The sequence below is a fragment of the Peromyscus leucopus genome, chromosome 6 (assembly GCF_004664715.2).
Source record: "Peromyscus leucopus breed LL Stock chromosome 6, UCI_PerLeu_2.1, whole genome shotgun sequence".
NCBI classification, from domain to species: Eukaryota; Metazoa; Chordata; class Mammalia; order Rodentia; family Cricetidae; genus Peromyscus; species Peromyscus leucopus.
In genome coordinates, this window is record NC_051068.1 from 115,957,292 (window position 1) to 115,970,559 (window position 13,268).

A 13,268-nucleotide genomic window follows, 5' to 3' on the forward strand; every position below is an offset into this window, starting at 1 on the left:
AGTATAAAGGGCAATTTATAGCAAGCCAACAGCAAACATCAAATTAAACGGAGAGAAACTCAAAGCGATACCACTAAATTCAGGAACAAGACAAGGCTGTCCACTCTCCCCATATTTATTCAATATAGTACTAGAAGTTCTAGCTAGAGCAATAAGACAACAAAAGGAGATCAAAGGGATACAAATTGGCAAGGAAGAAGTCAAACTTTCACTATTTGCAGATGATATGATAGTATACATAAGTGACCAAGATCAACTCAAAAAAATCAGTAGCCCTCCTATATACAATGGACAAAGAAGCTGAGAAGGAAATCAGAGATACATCACCCTTTACAATAGCCACAAATGACATAAAAATACATTGGGGTAACACTAACCAAGCAAGTGAAGAACCTATATGATGAGAACTTTAAGTCCCTGAAAAAAGAAATTGAAGAAGATGTCAGAAAATGGAAAGATCACCCATGCTCATGGATAGGCAGGAATAACATAGTAAAAATGGCAATTTTACCAAAAGCAATCTACAGATTCTATGCAATCCCCATCAAAATACCAAGGCAATTCTTCACAGACCTGGAAAGAATAATACTCAACTTCATATGGAAAAACAAAAAAACCAGGATAGCCAAAAGAATCCTGTACAATAAAACAACCTATGGAGGCATCACAATCCCTGACTTCAGGCTCTACTATAGAGCTACAGTAATAAAAACAGCTTGGTATTGGCATAAAAACCAACATGTGGACCAATGGAATCGAATTGAAGACCCTGACATTAACCTGCACACCTATGAACATATAATTTTTGACAAAGAAGCCAAAAGTGTACAATGGAAAAAAGGAAGCATCTTCAACAAATGGTGCTGGCATAACTGGATATCAATGTGTAGAAGTCTGCAAATAAATCCATATCTGTCACCATGCACAAAACTTAAGTCCAAGTGGATCAAGGAAATCAACATAAATCCTGCTACTCTGAACCTGCTAGAAGAGAAAGTAGGAAGTAGTCTTGAACACATTGGCATAGGAGATCACTTCCTAAATATAACACCAGTAGCACAGACACTGAGACAAACAATCAATCAATGGGACCTCTTGAAATTGAGAAGCTTTTGTAGAGCAAAGGATATGGTCAACAAGGCAAAGCGACAGCCTACACAATGAGAAAAGGTCTTCACAACCCCACATCTGACAGAGGACTGATATCCAGAATATATAAGGAACTCAAGAAATTAGACATCAAAATGCCCAAAAGTCCAATTAAGAAATGGGCTATAGAACTAAACAGAGAATTCTCAACAGAGGAAACTCAAGTGGCTGAAAGACATTTAAGGGATTGCTCAACATCCCTAATCATCTGGGAAATGAAAATCAAAACAACTCTGAGATACCACCTTATACCTGTCAGAATGGCTAAGATCAAAAACACTGAAAACAGCTTTATGCTAGAGAGGATGTGGAGCTAGGGGAACTCTCCTCCACTGCTGGTGGGAATGCAAGCTTGTACAACCACTTTGGAAATCAATATGGCGCTTTCTTAGAAAATTGGGAATCAGTCTCCCAAGACCCAGCTATTTTTGTGCATATACCCAAGGAATGTTCAATCATACCACAAAGGCACTTGCTCAGCTATGTTCATATCAGCATTGTTTGCAATAGCCAGAACCTGGAAACAACCTAGAATCCCTTCAACTGAAGAATGGATAAATAAAATGTGGTATATATACACAATGGAATACTACTCAGAAGAGAAAAACAATGACATTATGAGGTTTGCAGGCAAATGGATGGATCTAGAAAAAAATCATCCTGAGTGAGGTAACCCAGACTCAGAAGGACAAACATGGTATGTACTCACTCATAGGAGGATACTAGATGTTAAACAAAGATGACTAGACTGCTATTTACAACTCCAGGGAGGCTACCTAGAAAACAGAACCCCAAGAAAGACACAGGGTTGGCTCAATGACAGAGAAATGCATGAGATCTACATGATCAACCTGGACGTAATTGGGGGTAATGAAGTGTGAGGGTTGAGGGAAAGAGAGCTTGGGGGAGCGGGAGATCCCAGCTGGATCAAGAACAGAGAGGAAGAACAAGGAATAGGAGACCATGGTAAATGAAGACCACATGAGAATAGAAAGAAGCAAAGTGCTAGAGAGGCCCACAGAAATCCACAAAGATACCCCGACAATAGACTGCCGGCAATGGTCGAGAGACAGCCGGAACTGACCTACTCTGGTGATGGAATGGCCAAACATCCTAATTTTCATGCTAGAAACCCTGTCCAATGACTGAGGGAACTGGATGCAGAGATCCATGGCTAGGCCCTGGGTGGAGCTCTGGGAGTCTAGTTAGCGAGAAAGAGGAGGGTTTATATGAGCAAGAACTGTTGAAACCAAGGTTGGATAAAGCACAGGGACAAACAGCCAAACGAATGGAAACACATGAACTATGAACCAATGGCTGAAGGGCCCCCAACTCGATCAGGTCCTCTGAATGGGTGAGACAGTTGATTGGCTTGATATGTTTGGAGGGCATCCAGGCAGTGGGATCAGGTCCGGTGCTCATTGCATGAGTTGGCTGTTTGAAACCTGGGGCTTATGCAGGGTCTCTAGGCTCGGCCTAGGAGGAGGGGACTGGACCTGCCTGGACTGAGTCTACCAGGTTGATCTCAGTCCTCTGGAGAGGCTTTGCCCTGGAGGAGGTGGGAATAGGTGGTGGGCTGGGGGGAAGGGGAGGGGGTGGGAGTGGGGAGAACAAGGGAATCCGTGGCTGATATGTAGAACTGAATTGTATTGTAAAATAAAATTAAATAAATAAATAAATAAAGTTTAAAAAACACTAAAAAAAAAAAAAAAGAAGAAGAAGAAGCATCCAATCCTATAAATTACAGGGACCAATCCCTACCCAGGTCTCCATAGCATTGGAGGCACCAGTCAGAACAGCTCAATCTTCTTCCGCCATCAGGCCCATAAGGCAGAGTATTTTTCCTGTGGAATAGGAACACGGAAGACTGACCTGGACCAGGCAAAAGGGTGCAATCAATTTCAGTGTCCTACTGCTTGTCCACAGTCTGGGCTGGGTCCTGGCAGCAGGCGTTGCACTGGGGCATCTTGCCCTGTGGTCAGCGTTGTCATAATCCAGGCAGAGATGTTGTGGTGCCTCGTATGTAATCTTCTTTGGAGACCTTGGGTCACTGCTAGATCTGGAAGCCTATCTGATATAATAAACTTTTAGATCAACATTTAAATGTCATATTCTGCAGATCTCTGAAGTGAGGGCCGTCCAGATGCCTGAATAGATAAACTTTGTTTCTAATTACTTGTTTTAAGCTCAACCCTGAAAACATATGCATGGGACTGAGTAAATGAGTAAACTTATTCTTATAATATTATATCAGTATTTCTTTACCTTGACTACAATTAAAAAGAAACTTGATTATTCATGACTGACTATTAAAAACAATGTTTTTAAGTTGAAGCTCTTTTCTAGCATCAAATACAGGTTCAGTAAAGAAGTCAAAACAAAATATCAATATAAGACATATATATGTATCAGCTTATCCAAATAAGTTTAACAAACTTAGCAAATACAAGGAGACTAGACAACATTCTTAAGCCTGAATGTACCTTGGGTAAGAAGAAACATTTTTAAGTCATTGGTTTTTAACTATAAAAACTGTTCTTAAAGAATTAAGATCTCTCAAAGTCTTTTGTAATAACAATAAAGTACTTTTTTTTTTATTTAGAGGTTTGGATGATTTCTTTGGCCCTACCTTTGGCAGCACATACATAGCCTGTCTGTTTTATTTTATTTTATTATGGCTGGTGCTTTTCGGTGATCATCACCTGACATTGGCAATTTTTAAAACTGCTAAGGTCTACCACTGCAACCAGACTCTTTTTGAAACCTTAGTCCTGTCATATATTTGCAAACCTCAGCTGTTTCCTATGATTCTTTTATGTTTTTAAAATCATTATTATTTTACATGGGTAAATCTTAAATTACAAAGTTTAGCTGCCAGAGCAAGGTATATTTCTGTGTAAAAGCATTGATGTGTAGCTTTAATATTTATCAAATATCTTATTTATTAAACATATGTTGTTATCTATTTAAATTTTCTAGAAACTCGCTGTTGAACACTTGGTAAAGACACAAGTACTTAGGTGTTACATATTTTTTAAAAACAATAATTATTTGCACACATACATATAGTTGGATCTAAGTTATATATATATATATATACACATATATATACATACAGTTAAAGCTTGCTTATATTTTTAAGTCATATACATGTCCTTATATATACATAAGCAGTTTGCAGAATAGAATCATTAGCCATTTTTAAGATGAAAACCAACCAGAATTAACTCTCACTTTAGTATTTGCAGGTAGAAGAAATCATAACAAACAGTTTACTGACCTTTTACATCATAGCCTCATATAGGGAGTGACGTTTTATTCTTGGAGCCAGATCCTGATCAGGTTTTAGCTCCAGGGCAGGTCTTGGGAGTCTCACCCAACAGCATGGGAGATGAAGAGGACAGAGGACCAGCAGGCATGCAACATGGGAGCAAAGGATTGCTATTAATCTCATATTTTTAAGTGCAAGAGAGCAGCAGACTAAAAGTGACTCCATGCCCTGGCTGGGCCCACAGACCTGTCAGCTGTGACCCTGGAAGGGCAGTTAGTTCTCCACCAGCCCCCACACTCTGAGCTCCTCAAGGCTCCAGCTGGCTCCCGGGCCAGCTCTGCCCAATACTTACAGGCTGCCTAGCCAATGTCTCTTCCCTCCACCACCCCATCATGGCGGGAGCCAAGGCTGCTGCTTAGTGGAAGGAAGGGATCCCAGCAGGGAGACTGGTCTAGGCCGGGAGAGTTCGCCTCTGGAACGTTTTGGAGGATTTTTTTTTCCTGTGCCGGCAGGTGGATCTGCATGAGGGGGGTGATTCCATCATTAGTCTTCCCAGTCCTCTGGAAAGACTGGGGGTTTTTCATGCTGGATTTCCTTAAGAGGGTAAAGGGAGGAAGTAGGAGAGCTGGGAAACAGCTGGGAAGCTGTCTGGGCTGATGGCTACGGAGCTGAGGGTAAGGGTATAAGGGGAGTGTGAGAAGGGAGAGGTGGGGGTCTGGGTCCCAGTGCTGCTGGGGCAGGTGAAATGACCTGCAAAATGACATCAATCAACATTAAAAGTCCCGTTCCCCGGCCAGCCAACCTCAAAGGCTGGCCGTTCAGAGAAACAGAAGGTCATCCTTTTTTTTTTTTCTTGACTTCCAGACAGGCGTTGTTAGCCCGAGGGAGCACATCTCTCCAGTTATCTAAAGTCAGACTTAGGGAGGTAATTAGTTGTTGCCCCATAGAGAGGGAAGGAAAGCGGTAAAGATAGACAAAGACAGATAAAACACACACAAAGAATGGATAGACACAATCCTCGAGGTGGTGATCTGGCTCCAAACCCAAAAGCACAAATTCAGATGGGAGTGGCCGCAAACAGCCTGCAGCCTCACTACCCCCAGGAAGGAGAGACACTATGTCTGCCTCCTTCCCCTCCAGAGGGGGGACCCGGTGATGTCTGAGCATGTCTGCTCCCCACGCGAGTCCCAAATACAGATCCTGCACTCTTCTGCAGGCACCAAATACAAATGCCAAATCAACCAGACAAAGGACAAGACACAGTAACATAAAACATAGATCGACCTCGTTTTTACATCCAACTGGCAGAGTGAGGGTCCGAGGGCACCCCAAAAATCCCGCTGGGGCCTCCAAATGTTGGACCCCAAAGTTTAGGGTCTCAAATGGGTGCCCCAAGAACCCAGACTCCAGTCCAATTGATGCAACAGCACTAGGATTTTATTGAAGCTTCTGTACAGAAGGGCTCCTCTGCTCCCAAGAACAAGAGTCACAACCTACTGCAGCCCCATGAGTGCTTTTTAAAGGAAAAATCCACAAAACCCACAAGATTACAATTTTCATATAATGTCATTTCGATTGATTTATGTCTAGAGGATAATTTCCTAAGATCATGGTCTGGTTACAGAGTGATCACAGAGTGGGTACAGTTTCGTCAACAGGTACATTCTTCCTGAAACCTCAAGGGGGGTATCAAGGCAGGAGTGGAGTTTACATACGGTGGTCCTTCCTGGAACACTTGCAACTATCCCAGTCACAATCGAGCACATTTCTTAACAGAAATCTTTTTACATTGTTACATTGTCACAGGTTGAATAATGGCTGAGTCAGGTGGCCCTTGGAACTAGTTTTTTTGGTTTCTCATTTCCTGGGGCTTGGGGAGTGTAAGCCTGAAGGGTTAGGGTCTTTCAGTTACCACAATGCACTTTTAATTTCATCAGGAAATGATAACTCAAGCCTCTACTTACCTGTTTGAAGCCACCAAAAGAAGATTTTATTTCAGGAATGTAAGCATTTTGGTCCCAATGACCTGGAAGTCAAAATCTGAATACTTAACACCAAAACGAGAATCATATGACCAAGTAGGTGTCATATCCCTCTCTTAAACTTTTTCCTGTGCCTTTTACAAATGAACATGTACATTTTGGTAAATGCTAATTGTGTTGGGAATAAAACTAGTAATACAGCTTTTATGGGTGTAAAAGAAATTATCCTTGTTTGTAAAATGTCATTTCTAAAACCTTTGTAATCTGATTGGGTTTGTTCTTCTGCATTTTAGGCAGAAGTCATAGTTGCTGATCTTTATCTGAAATATGGAGATGATCCCTACACACTTCAATATGGACAATGTGGAGACAGAGGACAGTATATACATTTTACTCCAAACTTCCTACTCACTGATAATTTTCGTATCTATGGGCCCCGAGGTAGAAATATATATTTTATACTTCATATTTCCAATGGGGAAAAGCAAACCACCACTATTAATGTGGATTTCTAAAATGTAAAGTAAAGTAAACATTAAGTAATACCTTCATTTAGAAATATGCTGATTATAATCATCCTGTTGTATATATAAAGTTGATAATTAAATGAGTCATTTTTTAGTTTCATTCCATTTTATCTTTTTTGGGCTAATGAAAAATATTGATTTCTAGAGGTCTCCAGCTCAGGTTAGCAGATGAGCAAGAAATTCAAAGTAGAAGGAAAAAATCATCCTTAAATTATTTCAACTACAGCTTTATAGATGACAATCTTCTCTCTTAGGCAGAGTCTTTGTCCATGAGTGGGCCCATCTCTGGTGGGGAGTATTTGATGAGTATAACAGAGACCGGCCCTTCTACATGTCTGAAAAGAACACTGTTGAAGCAACAAGGTATCACAGTGTGAACTAATCTGACTCTAAAACTTCCAATTTATGGCTGGCTCTTCAGCATTTTCTATTAGGTAGTTCAAGTACAATTCTAGGGTTAGATTTACAAAAGCTCTATGTATGAACTGGTAAGATGTTTAATTTGACTTTTAAATTCAAAGTAGCAAACACTTAGAATATTGAGGAAGTCTTGAGAACAATAGGAACCAGTGTATGGAGAAAATAATTCTATGAGAGAATATCAGTTAGATCAGGGAGGATGCTAGAGAACCCTCTGCTTCCATCCCCTTGTAATGTGTGGTGTGTCAAGCTGCCTTGAGTCTTGCACACAGGTAGGGCTGCTCTCAGCATGGTCACCTATCCCAACTTCCACCCCACAAAACTACCCCTTGCCTAGACAATGTCTATTCAACCTTTACCTGTTTCTCCTCTTGGTCTCTCTGCTCCTCCCATTAGAGGTTGGATACTCTGAAGAGAGTTTCCAGAGAGCAAGTGTGTGCCTCTCTCAGACTTCTACTAAACAGCCTTAGCCATCCAGGAGATTTGTTTTCTCCCAATAGAGTTGAAGATCCTTGAGACTATGGGTTTTGTTTTGTTTTGCTTTTGTAGTTTTCTAACAAAGTCAAAACTAAGCAAAGGATTATCAAATGATAAGTATTTAAAACATTAAACAAATGAATGCATTTCACTATCATCAGTTATAAAAAGATATATACTAGTGTAAACAAGGCTCTAAACCCACATTTACAGTGTCCCTGCACTGTTCCCAGAAACTTTGAGTCTCATCATGTATAAGATAACCTTCTCAGACAACCCTAGAGACATCTCTCTTGAAATACATTACAACTACTATTATCCTTGCAACATAAACAAACTGTAATATGAACTAATGTCATGAAGTATGAATAGGAAGAAATTATACACATAAAGAAGGTTTTAGAATCCTTTTCATATTCTCTAACAGGGATCTGGCAACTATCTTTGTCATGAAGCCCAACGGTTTGATGCCTGAGTCCATCCAGTTCTTCCATCAGCAGCTTACTGGTTATAAAAAATGTAAACTACAAATTACTGTACCGAATTGAAAACCATATAATTTATACATAGAAATTTTAAAAGATTTTAAGCATATTTTGACTTCCTCTCCTCACTAAAAAAAAAATAATAATTCCTGTGTAACTCTTACCTAATTTAATCTTTATAATATCCCATGTAAGTTTGAAATTACTATCTTATTCCACAACCACAGAGGAAATATATTTATTGATCATATCAAGAAGCCAATGGCTGCTTAAGAGTGTACAGAGAAAATACAGTTTTTACTAAAACCAAGGGTGTGGACAGGCAATCACTGTGCCTACTTTTGTCAAAATGAAATGATTGTGCATGACCAAACAGAGTTGTCACTGAGAAAAAGACTTCGGAACATTGGTCTTTATTGCTGACTTGCCTAGGTTCAATTTAAAAACAGAATGTGTGGCTTCAAAACTGGGGCTGATGGTGTACCTTTGTGGTAGAGGGCTTGCCTAGCATGTACAGGCCATGGGTTCAAGAGTTTGCACCACAAAAGTAATTCAATTCTTTTATCATAGATGTTCCACTCACGTTTCTGGCAGAATCATGGTCATGGAATGTCAGGGAAGCAGCTGCAAATCAAGGAAATGCCGGCGAGATTCAAAGACAGGACTGTATGAGCCCAAATGTACATTTATCCCAAACAAAGCCCAAGCTGCCAGGGACTCCATAATGTTCATGCAAAGTCTTGATTCTGTAAGTACTTTCCATTTACTCAAGAAAGAATCCTTGCAAAGTATTAAGTGATGAAGGTATAAGTCTGTGATAGTAAGCATCCGCACAACGAGAAGGAAAAGCACTCATTCAGCCCATGTCAAGGGTGTCTGGATAGTATCCTACCCCTTCTTATTAACCTGTTCATTATCTTCAAATGTAGCACTGTACCCTTCTTAGTGAGTCACATAACTTCTTAAATCCTTCTCTTACTGATGTCTATTGGACCTGTGAGCAGAATAACAACCTTACTTTAATGTTTCTCCAAAGTGTTTATTCATATCACTCCCAAAGTAATCTACAATGGAGTTTTCAGCTGACATCTAGATTTTCCACTTTCTTCTCATTAAAGTTTACCAAACCATTATAAAATGATAATATTTGGGATATATACATGGTCCTGCCTCCATAAAATAGAGAGATATAAGAACAAAAGTTCACAGAGATAATAGTTTAAATACATAGTTTGATGGGTTTCAACAAATGTAATAGTCAATGGACTTGACATAGAAACCCACCCTGTCATTCTCAAGATGTCGCTGAGAGAACACTACTAACTATGATACTTAGTCCGCTTATTTTAACAATGAAATTGAAATATTTGTTTCTCATTGTTATTGTTATGTTTATAAAGTCTAATATAAATAAGTTTAAGCTCAGTGCTTGATTCAAGGTAGGTACAAAACAAGCCTTAAATTTTTATCTTAAAATGGATAATGTATTTTCAAAATATCTAGTCATCTCTTTCCCTAGATAAGCTCAATCTTTTTTAATTTTTATTTTTACTTGCCATATAATAAATTTATGGGATACGATGTGACATTTCAATAGACAGAATGTAAATGATGAAATAGGACTAAATAGCATATTCATTATTTTAAAGATCTATGCTCTTTTTTTGTGGTAAGATCCTCCTGGAGAGGATTTTTTCAGGGTTTATAGTAATAAAAACATCTACTGACAGAATTGTTAGATGCAATTCATCACTAGGAGAAATGTGTACATCTCTTATACTTTTATTATTTTTCAAGGGTATTGCTTATATGTGTCATTCTTCAGCACTAATAACAAGCTCCATGGCTAGAGGAACTGTCCTCAAGTTTCTGGGCCAACTATGGAGATGTGGCACATTGACAATGAAGGACTGCCATCTCTCCTATTCCACTTTTAGGGGACAGAAATTACCAGAAGCCATAACACTCTTCCTGTAAATATAATTCCAAATGGGAGATCCTCAAAAGTTTAGATGAGGAAACAAGAAGGTGACTTAATCACATGACCAGCCTCCATTCTTCATTGATGGTCTAACTTTAAAATCTCCAAAAAGCGTTAGCTGTGTGTGTGTTGATAGTATGACTCACTTGCACTAGAGGTATGTAAAATGTATGTCAAACACCTGATTATAAAGTTATTCTCATCAGGAGACAAATCCTGTTCAGGATGCACAAGGTAGCTAACTTCATATTTGGAAAAGAAAGTGATCCCTTACAAGTTTTTACAATATCATGTTTGAATTGTTTTTTTTTTTTTCCTTTTTTTCAGGTGGTTAAATTTTGCACAGAAAAAAACCCACAATAGAGAAGCCCCAAACCTACAAAACAAAATGTGCAATGGCAGAAGCACATGGGACGTAATCAAGAAGTCTGCTGATTTTCAGAATTCCTCTCCCATGATAGGAACAGAAGCCCTGCCCAGACCTGCATTTTCACTGCTGAAATCCAAACAGCAGGTAGTCTGCTTGGTCCTAGATAAATCTGCAAGCATGAAATCAGTAAGACACTTTTTGCTGACACTCTCAAATTAAATATTTAAGTTAAATACAGAAATATAACTTAATGTTATCTTAGTTGTAATAAACTAACACACATGTTTATGGCAATGAACAATGAGATAAAAAAGGATGGTTAGAAGGAGGTTATAAGATTATGGACAATTTTTATCTCATAACTTTTAGTTCTAACTACAAAAAGTTTAATTGCACACACACAGAAAAATAAAGTCAGGTGAAATTGCGCTTGCCTAATCTTAGCTACTCAGGAGGCTGAGACAGGAAGACCACTTGTGTCTATCAGCTTTTGGCCCATGTGGGCAACCTACCAAGATCTCATCTCAAAAAAGAATAAGGAGAGGAAAAAATGGAAACTATCCATGATTCCACCATTGAACATATCACTTCATGCTTTTCTTCTTCTTAATGTCTACCTTTTTCTTCAAAAATGTAATTACATTTTGTGTGAATTGTAATCTGATCTTTTACATAATATGCCTTAAAAACTCCCCATGTGAAAAAGGATTCTGTGAAAGATTTTAATAATTATGCCATATTTACTGAAGCAGTAAATTCAGGGCTTATATGGGTCTACACCAGATCCTCTGTATATATAGTATAGTTACTCAGTATTTTCATGAGACTTCTCATGCCTGAAGAGCCAAAAGAGGCCATCAGATGCTCTGGCATTGGAGGTACAGTGTGAGCCATATCTGGGTTCTGACAACTGAACCCAGATTTCTGCAAGAGCAGAAAGAACTCTTTTTTGTTTTTTGTTTCATTTTTGTTTTTGTTCAGTTATTCTTTTGTTTTTACATCCCAACCAAAGTTTCCCCTCCACCCTCTCCTACCCCATCACCAATCCATTCTTCCTCCTCTGTTTCTCTTCAGATAGGGGTGGAAAGTCTTAACCGCTGAGCTAACAATCAAACGGCCAAACTGATTTTATTTCATAGATTTCATTTTTTAATGACATGAAGAAGCTAAAGTTTAAAATACAGCAAAGAATTATTGCCAAGATCTATGGTCTTTGGTGATTCTTGTCTTTTACCAATCTGACAAAGTTTCAAGAGACTCCTGGGTTGTTCATATATCTATATATACTATATACACATTTTTTTTTACAGGGAAACCCTATCACGTGTCTCACCCGAATGAACCAAGCAGCAGAGCTGTTCTTAATTCAAATTATTGAAAAGGGATCCTTGGTTGGCCTGGTCACATTTGATAGCACTGCTACAATCCAAAACCTTCTAGCAAGAATGACCAGTGAGAACTCCTACCTAGAGATCAGTGCAAACCTGCCTTGACAAGTCGGGAATGGAACTTCAATTTGCAATGGACTCAGAAGCGGATTCCAGGTTAAAAAAGAAAATTAATTACTGTCACTTGCCATTGACCACTTTTAACTTTTAGTGAGGGTGGTGAGCTCCTGAGCTCCTCATATATGATATTCTAACCTGATAAAAACAAGCCATCTGCAAGAAGAGAAAAGTAGCCTTCCTGCTCTCTGCAGCCCCTCTGTGTCCTGCTAGAAGACTAGGCAAATCCAGACTCCGGCTCAAGCAGAAGCCCAAGGACTCCTCCAACTGAAAGACAGTTTATTCTTGCTTTTCATTTATTCAGAAATCATTTTTCTGTGATTAGTAACGTTGTTTTTCCCATTCAGGCAATTACCTCCAGTAACCAGAGGACTTCCGGCTCTGAGATCATATTGCTGACAGATGGGGAAAATGACCAGATAAGTTCATGCTTTGAGGAGGTCAAAAGCAATGGTGCCGTCATCCACACCATCGCTCTGGGGCCTTCCGCTGCTAGAGAACTGGAGACCTTGTCCAGCATGACAGGTACAACTTCAGAAGTGTTTGGACAATCGTCTGTAGTCTGTCCTGCTGCACATGTTCTTCTCCATAGGCTGAAAACTGCTCAAAAATTCCATCTTGAAATTCATCTTCGCTTGTTCCCACTTGGGTTCTTTTCTCCCCGCCCCCCACTCCTCTGTATGTGAACTTCTCAGGTTCTTCCTTATTGATTGTCACTGCTCATTCTGCTCCCCATTTCAACCAATACCGCTAATCAGAACCTTGTTTCTCTATGGTTTCTCAACTGCGTCCAAAACTCTTTCTCAGTTTAAAGACACAGTCAATCCCACAGAAAATGTTTGGACATCCCAATTTTATGGAAGAGCAAATGGACACCTAGAGGCTGTAAATGCTTTGCCTCAAAAGCCTGACTACCCGTTCAGGGCTCATTCCATCATGAAGTGTTTCTGTCAGGTCCTAATGCATCCTAAGCTTGTGTGGCTACTGCAGTAATCACCCAGATGGACTTCCTGACACTTACTAGTTCCATAAGTATTAATGAACACCATATTTTAAGGAATCATTTCTCCTCTGTAACCTATTCTTTCTCAGTTTCTTACA

The 13,268-nt window shown here is 39.4% G+C and overlaps 1 protein-coding gene across 1 annotated transcript in view; it reads right to left on the reverse strand.

The window, feature by feature from the left end:
- LOC114689163 (calcium-activated chloride channel regulator 3A-1-like) overlaps positions 1-13,268 on the reverse strand; it is a 28,080-nt gene that overhangs the window by 3,852 nt on the left and 10,960 nt on the right.